The sequence below is a fragment of the Schistocerca serialis genome, chromosome 7 (genome assembly GCF_023864345.2).
Source record: "Schistocerca serialis cubense isolate TAMUIC-IGC-003099 chromosome 7, iqSchSeri2.2, whole genome shotgun sequence".
In the NCBI taxonomy this organism is placed as follows: Eukaryota; Metazoa; Arthropoda; class Insecta; order Orthoptera; family Acrididae; genus Schistocerca; species Schistocerca serialis.
The window spans coordinates 67,676,113-67,688,822 of NC_064644.1; positions in this window are offsets into that span (position 1 = coordinate 67,676,113).

A 12,710-nucleotide genomic window follows, 5' to 3' on the forward strand; every position below is an offset into this window, starting at 1 on the left:
GTCATGAGATACCTCCTAACGTTTTGGCGGATCTGCTTTTGCACAGTGTAGTGCAGCAGCTTAACGTGGCATGAACTCAACCAGTCGTTGGAAGTCCCCTGCATAAAATTGAGTCATGCTGCCTGTATAGCCGTCCGAAATTGTGAAAGTGTAGCCAGAGCAGGACGTTGTGCACGAAACGATCTCTCAATTGTGTCTCGTAACGGTTCGATGGATTCACGTCGGCCGATCTGGGTGGCCAAACTGTTCTCTCGAATTGTCCCAAATGTTCTTGAAATCAATCACTAACAATTGTGGCTGGGTGACACGGCGCATTGTCATCCATAGAACTCCCACCGCTGTTTGGTAACATCAAATCCACGAATGGTTGCAGACGGTCTCAGTTGGTTCAGTTGGGCCAGGAAACTAAGTACATTCCATGTGAACACAGCCAATGCTATTATTGAGCCATCGCCAACTTGCTAAGTGGATCTGCGCCATTCTAGAACCCTATCATCAGCTCTTACCAACTGAAATTAGATCTATTCTGACCAGTTCACAGATTTACAGTCGTCTAGGATCCGACAGATATGGTCACAAGCGCAGGAGAGGAGCTACAGGCGATGTCGTGCTCTTAAGAAAAGTTCTCGCGTCGGTCCTCTACTGCCGTAGCCCATTAACGTCTAACCACTTGTCTACACCGAAACCATAGCAATAGAGACTTGATATTAATTACAGGATGGCCGTTAGTGAACTGTAAGAAATAAAATCGTCATAACTTCTCAACGGTTAGCGCCAGGACGTTGGTCGTGGGGCATGATAGGAATTAGTATGCGCATGAATGGTTTGGTTTAGCAAAGAAGCCCATTTTCATTTGGATGGGTTCACCAATAAGGGAAATTGGCACTTTGGCGATTGAGAATCCGCATTTGGCAATAGAATAGTCTGGAATAGTTTGGAAGGTAGGAGACGAGGTACTGGCAGAAGTAAAGCTGTGAGTACCGGACGTGAGTCGTGCTTCGGTAGCTCAGTTGGTAGAGCACTTGCCCGCGAAAGGCAAAGGTCCCGAGTTCGAGTCTCGGTCGGGCACACAGTTTTAATCTGCCAGGAAGTTTCAGAATAGTCTGTTTACCCTCAACGGATGACTGGTGTGCAACGTTCGGTCACGGAATAATCGGTGCGATATTTCTTGATGGCACAGTGACTATCGAACGATAAAAGGAGGTTTCGGAAGATGATTTCATCCCAATTATCCAGAGTGACCCTCAATTCGACAAGACGCGGTTCATGCAAGACGGGGCTCGACCTCCATCGAAGCAGGAGAGTGTTTGAGGTCCAGGAGGAGCACTCTGGGAACCGCATTCCGGCTCTGGGGTACACACAGGTCGCTGTCATGGACCTCGATTGGCCGCCACATTCTCTGAATATGAGCACATACGACTCTTTTTTGTGGGCCTATATTAAAGACAAATGTGTACAGAAATAACCCCAAACCACTGCTTAGCTGAAAACAGCCATTCAGGAAGTAATCGACAGCATCGATATCGGCATTTCAGCGGGGTCATGCAGAATTTCCCTTTCCGTCTGCGCCACATCACTGCCAATGATGGCAGGCATATCGAACATATCATTACCTAATTTAGAATATCTGTAGTGACCTTTATATGTTTAATAAAGTGGGTGCACGCCGTACTTTGTAATTAATTTACGTTTTTTCTCGTGTAGTTCAGTAATTGTCACCCTGTACTTCAGTGGTGTTGTCAAATAACAGTTAACAGCTTTCAATTAAGGTATAAGTTTATAACTCTGGCAGTAACAGTGCTTTATTCTGAGATGATAGTAACTATCCGTAAAACAATACATTAAATCCTGAAGATAATACTAGTCAAAGGAACTAAATTACTCACCAGGTCAGTTTGACCAGACCTTCAGGAAGCCGACATGCAACCACCTTAATTACAGTTACCATTACCAGCGACGAGTTAGCACGTTGCTCTACAAGGAAGAACGGCGTGGGTGATACGCAAATTTAAACTGAGCCATCGACCAACTGTCACTATTTGGCTACCGTTAACTTACAACAGTTCTTCGGCACGTAAAATGGAGTGCACAGCAACTTACAATACTTGAGTAAAACACAAAGAATAGAATACAGTCACCTTAGCAACGAAGTATTGGCATCAGAAGGCACAGTCCTGCGCGAATTTACATTTACTGTACTTCCGTCTGAACATTAACGGACTGCGTGCCAGCAACAGGTACTGGTCAGCCACTCATGTGCCTTCAGCCAAAATTAAACAAATGTCATCTGAAAATTGTAAGGACGGAGTTAAAGAAAAACAAAATGCTAATAATTTCTATTAACAGAGATGAAGAAAAGCGCCTGGGATATATATTGACAAAAAAAATTAAAAAAAAGATCGTAATAAAAAGATACCGTTGTGAGTGGTGGGAGAGGTTCATTGTTAATGTTGAACACGGCACTCAAAGAAGACAGGATATAGCGTCTAAACTAACGAAGTACGTAACAGAAATAAGAAAAGATACTACAAGCATGAATATAATAACAGAAAATCAATGGATACACCATTAAAGAAATCTATATTGTAATGAAGATAAGTGAAGAAACTTATTTTATAAAGACTAATAGTAACTTCGTAATCAAACAGATATAATAGAATTAAAAAGAATCCTAAGCATAACAAAAATACAAACCCTCCTGGACTAGATGGCATTAATGCTGAATTAATCAAACATGGAGTAATCATTTCAGAATTTTGCTTCCTACATTTTTTTATATATATATGTTAGAAAATCTGTTCTGCACCTGGAGAATAGAACGCAGCTAAAGTCGTTTCAGTGCTTCAAAAGGGCTATAGGAGAAACACGAGAAATTATATGGGAATAAATCTACTAATGTAAGATATAAAACTTTGGGAAAATTCTTAATCAAAGATTACAAACTATCGCAGATGCAATAATCCCAGAAGCAAAATGATGCTTCATGAAAGGAAGTTTATATAAAGATTATACATTTATAATGATGCAAATTATTGAAAGACGTAGCGAATTTGGCTTAGAAACGTATCTAGCATTGAAACTTCCTGGCAGATTAAATCTGTGTCCCGGACAGAGACTCGAACTCGGGACCTTTAACCTTTCGCAGGCAAGTGCTCTACCATCTGAGCTACCCAACCACGACTCTCTCCCCGTCCTCACACCTTTACTTCCGGCTGTACCTCGTCTCCTACTTTCCAGACTTCACAGAAGCTCTCCTGCGAACCTGCAGAACTATCACTCCTGGATGAAAGGATATTACAGAGACATGGCTTAGCGGCAGCCTGGGGGATGTTTCCATAATGAGATTTTCACTCTGCAGCGGAATGTGCGCTGATACGAAACTTCCTGGCACACTGAAACTGTGTACTGGACAGCAGGGGAGCTTCAGTGAAGTTTGGAAAGTAGGAGACGAGGTACTGGCGGACGTAAAGCTGTGAGGACGGGGCGTGAGTGGTGCTTGGGTAGCTCAGATGGTAGAGCACTTGCCAGAAAAAGGCCAAGGTCCCGAGGTCGACTCTCGGTCGCAGGTTCGAATCCTACCCCGGACGTTAATGTGTGTGTTGTCCTTGGGTCAGTTAGGTTTAAGTAGTTCTCAGACTAGGGTACTCATGACATCAGATGTTACGTCCCATAGTGCTCAGAGCCATTTGCTGACAATATTGACCCGATATTCTCGCCGCCGCCGACCGTCAGTCCTTTTGTCACTAGTGACCCGGTGATGGAAATCAGACGCACACACACACACACACACACACACACACGCACACACAGTGAGAGAGAGAGAGAGAGAGAGAGAGAGAGAAAGAGAGATGTTCAGCATTCAGGCCATTGCAGCAGGCCACAGTACATCATATTACGTTCATCAAATTTACTTTCCAGAGACATGTAGCAATATCACCCACCAGGATAGCCGAGAGCGCTAACGCTCTGCTTCCTGGACTCGGGTAGGCGCGCCGGCCCCGGATCAAATCCGCCTGGCGGATTAACGACGACGGCCGGTGTGCCAGCCAGCCTGGATGTGGTTTGCAGGCGGTTTTCCACCACATCCTACTAGGTGAATACTGGGCTGGTCCCCACGTCCCGCCTCAGTTACACGACTAGCAGATATCTGAAACACATTCACACTATTTTACGATTTACACTAGACGCAGACGGCAGGAAGGGCATCCGGCCACCCCTTAAGATTCGCCGTGCCAAATGCGTACTTAACCCTGCCGATACTGCGCACAATTCGGGATAAAGGCAGTAGCTAAAGAAGAAGAAGAAGAAGACATGTAGCAATTTCAGTAGTCGCTAAGGTAATGAAGAGAGTGGTATTTACTTTTCTTGTGCCTTTCGCAGGCTGGTGCTCAAACGCGAAACAGCTGCGGCCTCCAGCAGCTAATACTTGTGTTTACCTTTCTCGCACGTGCCTTAGCCAATTGTAAGCTGTTCTAAAGCCCTTGATATTATGTCTGATTCTGTAGATCATTACAGGTCTTCAGTTCTTATCTCTACAAACCATGGAAAATTCTTAGAGCTTCGGTAAGTAATAGATTACAATTATACGTTTTAATGGAGTAAAACGAGAGGCTGCTGAAAAAAACTGCCTGCTCATTTTTTATGTCAGAAGTGCTAAAGCATTTTAAATGAAACAAACGTTATTAACATTCTACAAGTTTACTCTTCACATTTGCATAGTGATTTCTAAAATTAGCCACACTAGCGGTGAACACATTTCTCACAACAAGCGACCAGTTTGTTGATTCCGTGATTGTAAAATGTCTGAGTTTGTGGATGGAGCCACAACATTATTTCCGCTTTGACAGTTTCATTATTATCAAAGTGAGTCCTCGACGGTGGTCTTTAATTTTTGGAAACACATGAAAATCGGATGGGGACGAGTTGGGACTGTAAGGAGGATGATCGATGACAGTGAACTCAAGGAATCTGATTGCTACAGATGTTACAGCACCCGTGTATGTTCTGGTGTTGCCGTTCTGACGCAGAGCGTGCTCTGTGCTTCCACTTTATCACATTATTACCCTCAACAGACTTCGCTGGTAATGCAACTACGATAAAAAGGCGTACCTAGATGTACTAATACGAATTCTTTACAGACGAATGGAAACACTGGTAAAAGCAGACCTCGGGGAAGATCAGTTTGGATTCCGTAGAAATATGGGGACACGTGAGACAATACTGACCCTACTACTTATCTTAGAAGAAAGGTTAAGGAAAGGCAAACCTACGTTTCTAGCATTTGTAGACTTAGAGAAAGCTTTTGTCAATGTTGACTGGAATACTCTCTTTCGCATTCTAAAGGTGGCAGGGGTAAAATACAGGGACCAAAAGGCTATTTACAATTTGTACAGAAATCAGGTGGCAGTTATAAGAGTCGAGGGACATGAAAGGGAAGCAGTGGTTGGGAAGGGAGTGAGTCAGGGTTGTAGCCTCTCCCCAATGTTATTCAATCTGTATATTGAGCAAGCAGTAAAGGAAACAAAAGAACAATTTGGTGTAGGTATTAAAACCCATGGAGAAGAAATAAAAACTTTGAGATTTGCCGATGACGTTGTAAATCTGTCAGAGACAGCAAAGGACTTGGAAGAGCAGTAGAACGGAATGGACAGTGTCTTGAAAGGAGGATATAAGATGAACATCAACAAAAGCAAAGCCGGCCTCGGTGGTCTCGCGGTTCTAGGCGCGCAGTCAGGAACCGTGCGACTGCTACAGTCGCAGGTTCGAATCCTGCCTCGGGCATGGATGTGTGTGATGTCCTTAGGTTAGTTAGGTTCAAGTAGTTCTAAGTTCTAGGGGACTAATGACCACAGCAGTTGAGAGCCATAGTGTTCAGAGCCACTTGAACCATTTTTGAACAAAAGCAAAACGAGGGTAATGGAATGTAGTCGAATTAAGTCGGGTGATGCTGAGGTAATTAGATTAGGGAATGACACACTTGAAGTAGTAAAGGAGTTTTGCTATTTGGGGAGCAAAATAACTGATGATGGTCGAAGTAGAGAGGATATAAAATGTAGACTAGCAATAGCAAGGTAAGCGTTTCTGAAGAAGAGAAATTTGTTAACATCGAGTATAGATTTAAGTGTCAGGAAGTCGTTTCTGAAAGTATTTGTTGGAGTGTAGCCATGTATGGAAGTGAAACGTGGACGATAAATAGTTTGGACAAGAAGAGAATAGAAGCTTTCGAAATATGGTGCTACAGAAAAGTGCTGAAGATTAGATGGGTAGATCACATAACTAATGAGGAGGTATTGAATAGAATTGGGGAGAAGAGCAGTTTGTGGCACAACTTCACAAGAAGAAGGGACCGGCTGGTAGGATATGTTCTGAGGCATCAGGGGATCACAAATTTAGCATTGGAGGGCAGTATGGAGGTTAAAAATCGTAGAGGGAGACCAAGAGATGAATACACTAAGCAGATTCAGAAGGATGTAGGTTGCAGTAAGTACTGGGAGATGAAGAAGCTTGCACAGGATAGAGTAGCACGGAAAGCTGCATCAAACCAGTCTCAGGACTGAAGACCACAACAACAACAGATGTTATTGTTCATAGTTCTTATTTTGAATGTTTCATATAACCTGTAATGTCTATTACTTTAACCGATTCCGTAAACAGCAGACTGGCATGACGGCCATGTGCACAAGTCAAAAAGAATAAAACTGAAGATTTACTTTTGTTTCACAAAGAATGTACAAATCAGTTTATGATAGCCTGCATTTTGAGGGTGGCTCTGCGTTGTGATTTATGATGTCCACGTGAGTTGAACCTAAAGAAATAGTTCAGGCAACGTACGACGATTGTGGCAGGGCTTAAGGCAGAATGGTCATCAACCGCAATAGTAAGCGGCTGGCATCTGCTCAGTCTCCCATATATTTCAAGGTTTCCTCTGACGGTTCAGCATTGCCAGGTTAAAAGAAACAATTGACAATGGAATGGTTACCATGTAGAGTATGTTCCAGACTGGTTATTTTGAAAGTACTCTCGTTAGAGCATAGCTACGAGTATTTTTTCATAAATATTAAGAACAAAATATGTTATTAATATAGTAGATGGATCTATGTTTAGTATGGCGGGAGTTTTTCGTGGCTCACGTACACCGAAGCACCAAAGAAACTGGTATAGGCATGCGTATTCAAACACAGAGATAGGTAAACAGGCAGAATAAGGCGCTACGGTCTGCAATGCCTGTATAAGATAACAAGTGTCTGGCGCATTTGCAAGATCGGTTACTGCTGCTACAATGGCAGGTTATCAAGATTTAAGTGAGTTGGAACGTGGTGTTAAAGACGGGGCACGAGCGATGGGACACAGTGTCAGGGAGGTAGCGAAGAAGTGGGGATTTTCCCGTACAACCATTTGATGAGTGTAATTGAATGTCAGGGATCCGGCAAGACATCAAATCTCCGACATCGCTGTGGCCGGGAAAAGAACTGCACGAACGGGACCACCGACTGAAGAGAATTGTTCAACATGTCAAAAGCGCAATCCTTCCGCAAATTGCTGCAGATTTCAATGCTAGGCCTTGACCAAGTGTCAGCGTGCGAACCATCCAACGAAACATAATCGATATGGGTTTTCGGAGCCGAAGGTGCACTCTTGTACCCTCGATGACTGTACGACAGAAAGCTTTGCGCCTAGCCAGGGCCTGTCAACACTGACATAGGACTGTTGATCGCTGGAAACATGTTGCCTGGTCGGGCTAATCTCGTTTCAAACTGTATCGAGCGGATGGACGTGTACGGGTATGGAGACAACCGCCTGAATCCATGGACCAAGTATGTCAGCAGGGGACTGTTCAAGATGGTGATGATTCTGTAACGGTGAGGAGGGTCAGCAGTTGGAGTCATATGGGAGCCCTGGTATGTCTAGATACGACTCTAACATGTGACACGCACATAAGTATCCTGTCTGATAACCTGCATCCATTCTGTCCATTGTACATTCCGACTGACCTAGGCAATTACTGCCGGACAATGCGACACTCCACATGTCCAGAATTGCTACAGAGTGGATCCAGGAAAACGTTTCTGAGTTTAGACACTCCCAATGACCACCAAAGTCGTTAGACATGAACATTATTGACCGTATCTGGGATGCCTTGCAAATTGCTGTTCAAGAAGAGATCGTCACCTGCTCGTAGTATTACTGATTTATGGACAGCTCTGCAGGATTCACGGTGTCAATTCCCTCCAGCACTACTTCAGACATTAGTCGAGTCCACGCCAAGTCGTGTTGCGGCACTTGTTAGTGCTCGTTGGTGCCGTACATGATATTAGGCAGGTGTACTAGTTTCCTTGTGTTCTTCAGATTACGAAACGTTACTCATTTTCTAAAACATGGCGTTTCAAACCTCTATGTGATGAATGACCTCACAGCGTCTGAATCAACGAACCTTATAGTTTTCAAACACGAACTTCAGTTCAATAATGACGACGTGCCAAAATTTTTACTGACTCTTAGGACTGGCACCCAACCCACAGAGCCGGCCGGTGTGGCCTTGCGGTTAAAGGCGCTTCAGTCTGGAACCACGTGACCGCTGCGGTCGCAGGTTCGAATCCAGCCTCGGGCATGGATGTGTGTGATTTCCTTAGGTTAGTTAGGTTTAATTAGTTCTAAGTTCTAGGCGACTGATGACCTCAGAAGTTAAGTGGCGTAGTGCTCAGAGCCAGCCAACCCACAGACGGTTGGAACATCCCACCAGGTCACTGACTTTCGTGCATCACAACTGTTCACTATTTACTGTTAGTGTTTGTCAAGTGTGCTATTGGGCGTCACAGGTCTCAGCTGGATAAGACCGTCATTTCTATCTACTGTACCAGTAGCACATATCCTTTTGCAGATTTCATTTCCGGTAGTGCTATCTCCATAGTAAAGCATGCACTGGTAGTTTAGTTTTGTAGTCCACATTATCATTCTCTAACACAGTGTTTGAACTGGCACGGAAATAGCTAAAAAGTTCCCAGCCCCTGTAACGAATCTCGGACAACTGCAGGTGTAAGTGATAGGAACAGAACGCATATGGAGCGCTGGCGGCCACCTTCACTGCGGGGGACTGGCAGCGCCAGCACAGACGAGGCAGGGAACAACACCAACGACCTCAGACATCACTGATCGTGCCTCACAGGATTAGACGTAATACGGAACACCGGACATTGGTCTGAGTAGCAAGTGGCTGCTGCAGTGTGAACGGCCGTAACACAGAAATCCATCAGAAGCTCGCGACTGGAGGGAGCGTGTCTCATCCGCGCAAACCGAGTGCGGTACACCGGCAGACTGAATACACCGGAAGAGAACCACAGCGGGCGCGTACGACTTAGTGAACGCCTATAGCGGCATAGATGGAACTTCTGGGTGCAGACCGAAAGCGAAGCACCATGAGGCGGCCGCCAAGAAGGCTGACAGCCGCAGCAGACGCAGAAGGAATACGGAACAGATGGAATAGCACGGCCGGCCGAGGTGGCCGAGCGGTTATAGGCGCTACAGTCTGGAACCGCGAGACCGCTACGGTCGCAGGTTCGAATTCTGCCTCGGGCAAGGATGTGTGTGATGTCCTTAGGTTAGTTAGGTTTAAGTAGTTCTAAGTACTAGGGGACTGATGACCTTAGAAGTTAAGTCCCATAGTGCTCAGAGCCATGAGTGGATGGCAGATGGAACTCCAGTCACCACCCAGACATAAAACTTGATCCTGGTCTGCCAGACAACCAGTCTCAGGGAACACCTGATCAACACGTCGAGATACGGCTTCGAAATACTACGCTGGGAAGACACTGACCACTGCTAGGACAGCCGATCTCGATGAAATGACCAAATACTGGGAATGTAGACCTTTACCGACGTATTGTGTCTACTTCTGTACTTGGCAGCCAACTTAGCGCAAGAAGATTGGGACAGCTTAGAAGGTGTATAACGGTCGCTACTGGCAAGCATCAAGCATAACGCTACACCACGAAAACTGTCAATCTCTGAGCGTACGAACAACAGAGTACAACGAACACGTGACACCTGAAAGGTGGTACAATTCAGTTATGAAACTGTCAACGTAGCCACCCTGAACGTACTTGGAAGCGACCTTAGCTTTGCGGTTACTCGCAGAAACCTGCCACTGGGTAGCTTCATTCGCTCTGTGGAGTGTGTGACAGACACATTCAGAAAGCTAACCAGAGCCAGGCCGCCCAAACTGATGATCTCAAGAAATAAGAGGATGGCCCACAAGAGACTGTGGGATGATGATGGCATAGTGGTATTACCCACAGACCAAGGGAACTCCGTGGTCATACTGCAGAAGACCGACTACGATCTGAAGATCCTTCAACTTCTAGAGGACGCTGCTTATTATCCGCAGCGGTAGGGTGGATAGAAAAACTAAAGCTCTTGTTCAGGGCAGATGTGGACCAAAATTTATACTGCCATTTAAACACGGCTTGTCCTACAATAGTACAGTTAAAGTATTTAAACTTGAGACTGTGATGTAGAATATGGTTCACAGTATTCTGTGTACGTTTTGTTTGATAATCTTCATCGACATTCGTTTTATAAGGATCTGAATTTTGAATTCTTCGAGTAAGTTTTAAGAATTTTTAAGGCTTGTGTCAAATTTAACTATGTTAGATTTTATAGTTCCTGAGAAATGGTCCATTGTATCTAAAAAAAACACTCTTCGGCTATTATCATTTAAATTTATTATTTGGTTTGTAATAATATTCCCATACGTCTAGCAACTAATGCTGTCCATTTCCCTAATCTCCATTCTTTACCTTGTCTTCCTGGAAAAATCTGTTCTCCCACCACCTTTGTTTAGTCAACTACTGAAAATTTTCTTATGCTTGCCGGCCCTTTGTCAGTGGAGCTTCATCGGCACTTCTGACTATCTTCATACCGAATGCAACTGGATGGAAACCTAGTCTCTGCAGACACTTAGCCCTACCTACACTTTCAGTATTAAACGCCAGACAGGTATCACATCCAGCTATTTTCGTAATATTTGAAGTCACACCCGTCCATATGACGTAACTTTATCCCTCCTTCGTGTTTTATATTTTCCCATGTACATATTTTTTCCAGTGGATCAGGATAGGCTACGTATGTGAAAATTGGTTTTATAATATTTAAAACAGCAAGTTGCAAACCACGATTATGGGTGAATGGCTTTCCAATGGCTTCTGCATCAAAATGTTTTCCCCACGACATGTCTCGAAGGGATTGTTGAGGATTCTCATGTGTGGGAAGTTTGTGGAAGAATGTCGCCTACACTGCTTGCTGCATTGTTTTCACACTATGTGTAATGTCCTTGGTGTAGTTTCCATGTTATATTTGTAGTCTGTGAGTTTCGTTGCCTTTCAGTGTCTTAGCACCTCAGAGTAGCTTCCTAATTTCTTTCGCTTTATTTCTTTCACAGCCTTCTAGATACATCTGCAGTTCGTTTATACTGACCGACAAACAGGCACAGAGGGCAAAAGAATTTTTCAAAAACGTTTTTCTATTCAGGTTTCGATAACGAAACTTTTATATGTCCTTCTTACAGCATCAGTCTACTAAATTAAGCAAAGAAAATTACCTATTTTTTCGCTTTTTCGCCCTTCATCTGCACTTAAGGTAACAGGCTGGCCTGAGAAGGTTGCAAAGCGATTTAAATCTAAGCTTTCCCAGATTATACTGGTAACCCAGATTATATGGATTACGCAAAATCCACAAAACGTGTACCGCTACCTACCATTGTGAGAGACTTTGGTGCAGCCACCTACCCGACAGCACGATATGTTGGAACGTGCATCGACCACATCTGCAATTTGTCAGACTTCGTGGAACGTCTCTAAAATTTATTTATCTCGGAAGCAAACGTCATGATCCGTGTGCTGGTGGATCACTGTTCATCAGGGTACCACTCCAGGACACATTCGATTTGATCGGTGACAGATTTGATGCAGTTTTTCTGGATATTTTTCAAGCGTATTTTGACATCGACTTACTACGTCGTGGCCGATTCTGCGAGCAGACTGAAATTGTAGCGATAGGTAGCCCCCTTTCCTCCGGTAGCAGCCAATCCGCTTATGGAGACGTTAGAGGACGAGGACGTTACAACTGCCATCTGCCATCTATATGTGGATGACATCTTCATCATCTGGTCGCACTGCCGGGAAAGACTGGACGAGCTCTTGGCCTACCTGAACTCATGCCACTGCAACATAAAATTCGCCATGGAGCAAGAGAAAGATGGTCGCCTTCCGTTCCTGAATGTCTTCGTGAGGAAGAAGACAGATGGCACCTTTAGCCACAGTGTGAATAGAAAGCGAAGACACACTAATGTATAAGTAAACGCTCACAGCTGCCATCACCCAGCACAGAAGATTTGGGTGCTTAGAACACATATACTCTGAGCCAAGATACTTTCGGACTCTGGCAGCTTGACCACGGAATTAGAACATCTTCAAAGAGTGATCACTGACAATGCATATTTAACCACAATATCCGCAAAGCATTGTATTCCACCAGATGAACTGATACACCAGAAGAGGAACAAGAAGAAGAGACTAGGAAGGTAGCTTTTCTACCGTTCTGCCAGCATCAGTAGAATGCTGAAGAAACATGAAATCAGATGTGTGTTCCACCTGCCCAACAGCATCGGGGTTCTTCTTGGAACGGTCATGGATGATCTGAGGTTACGAAAACCATGT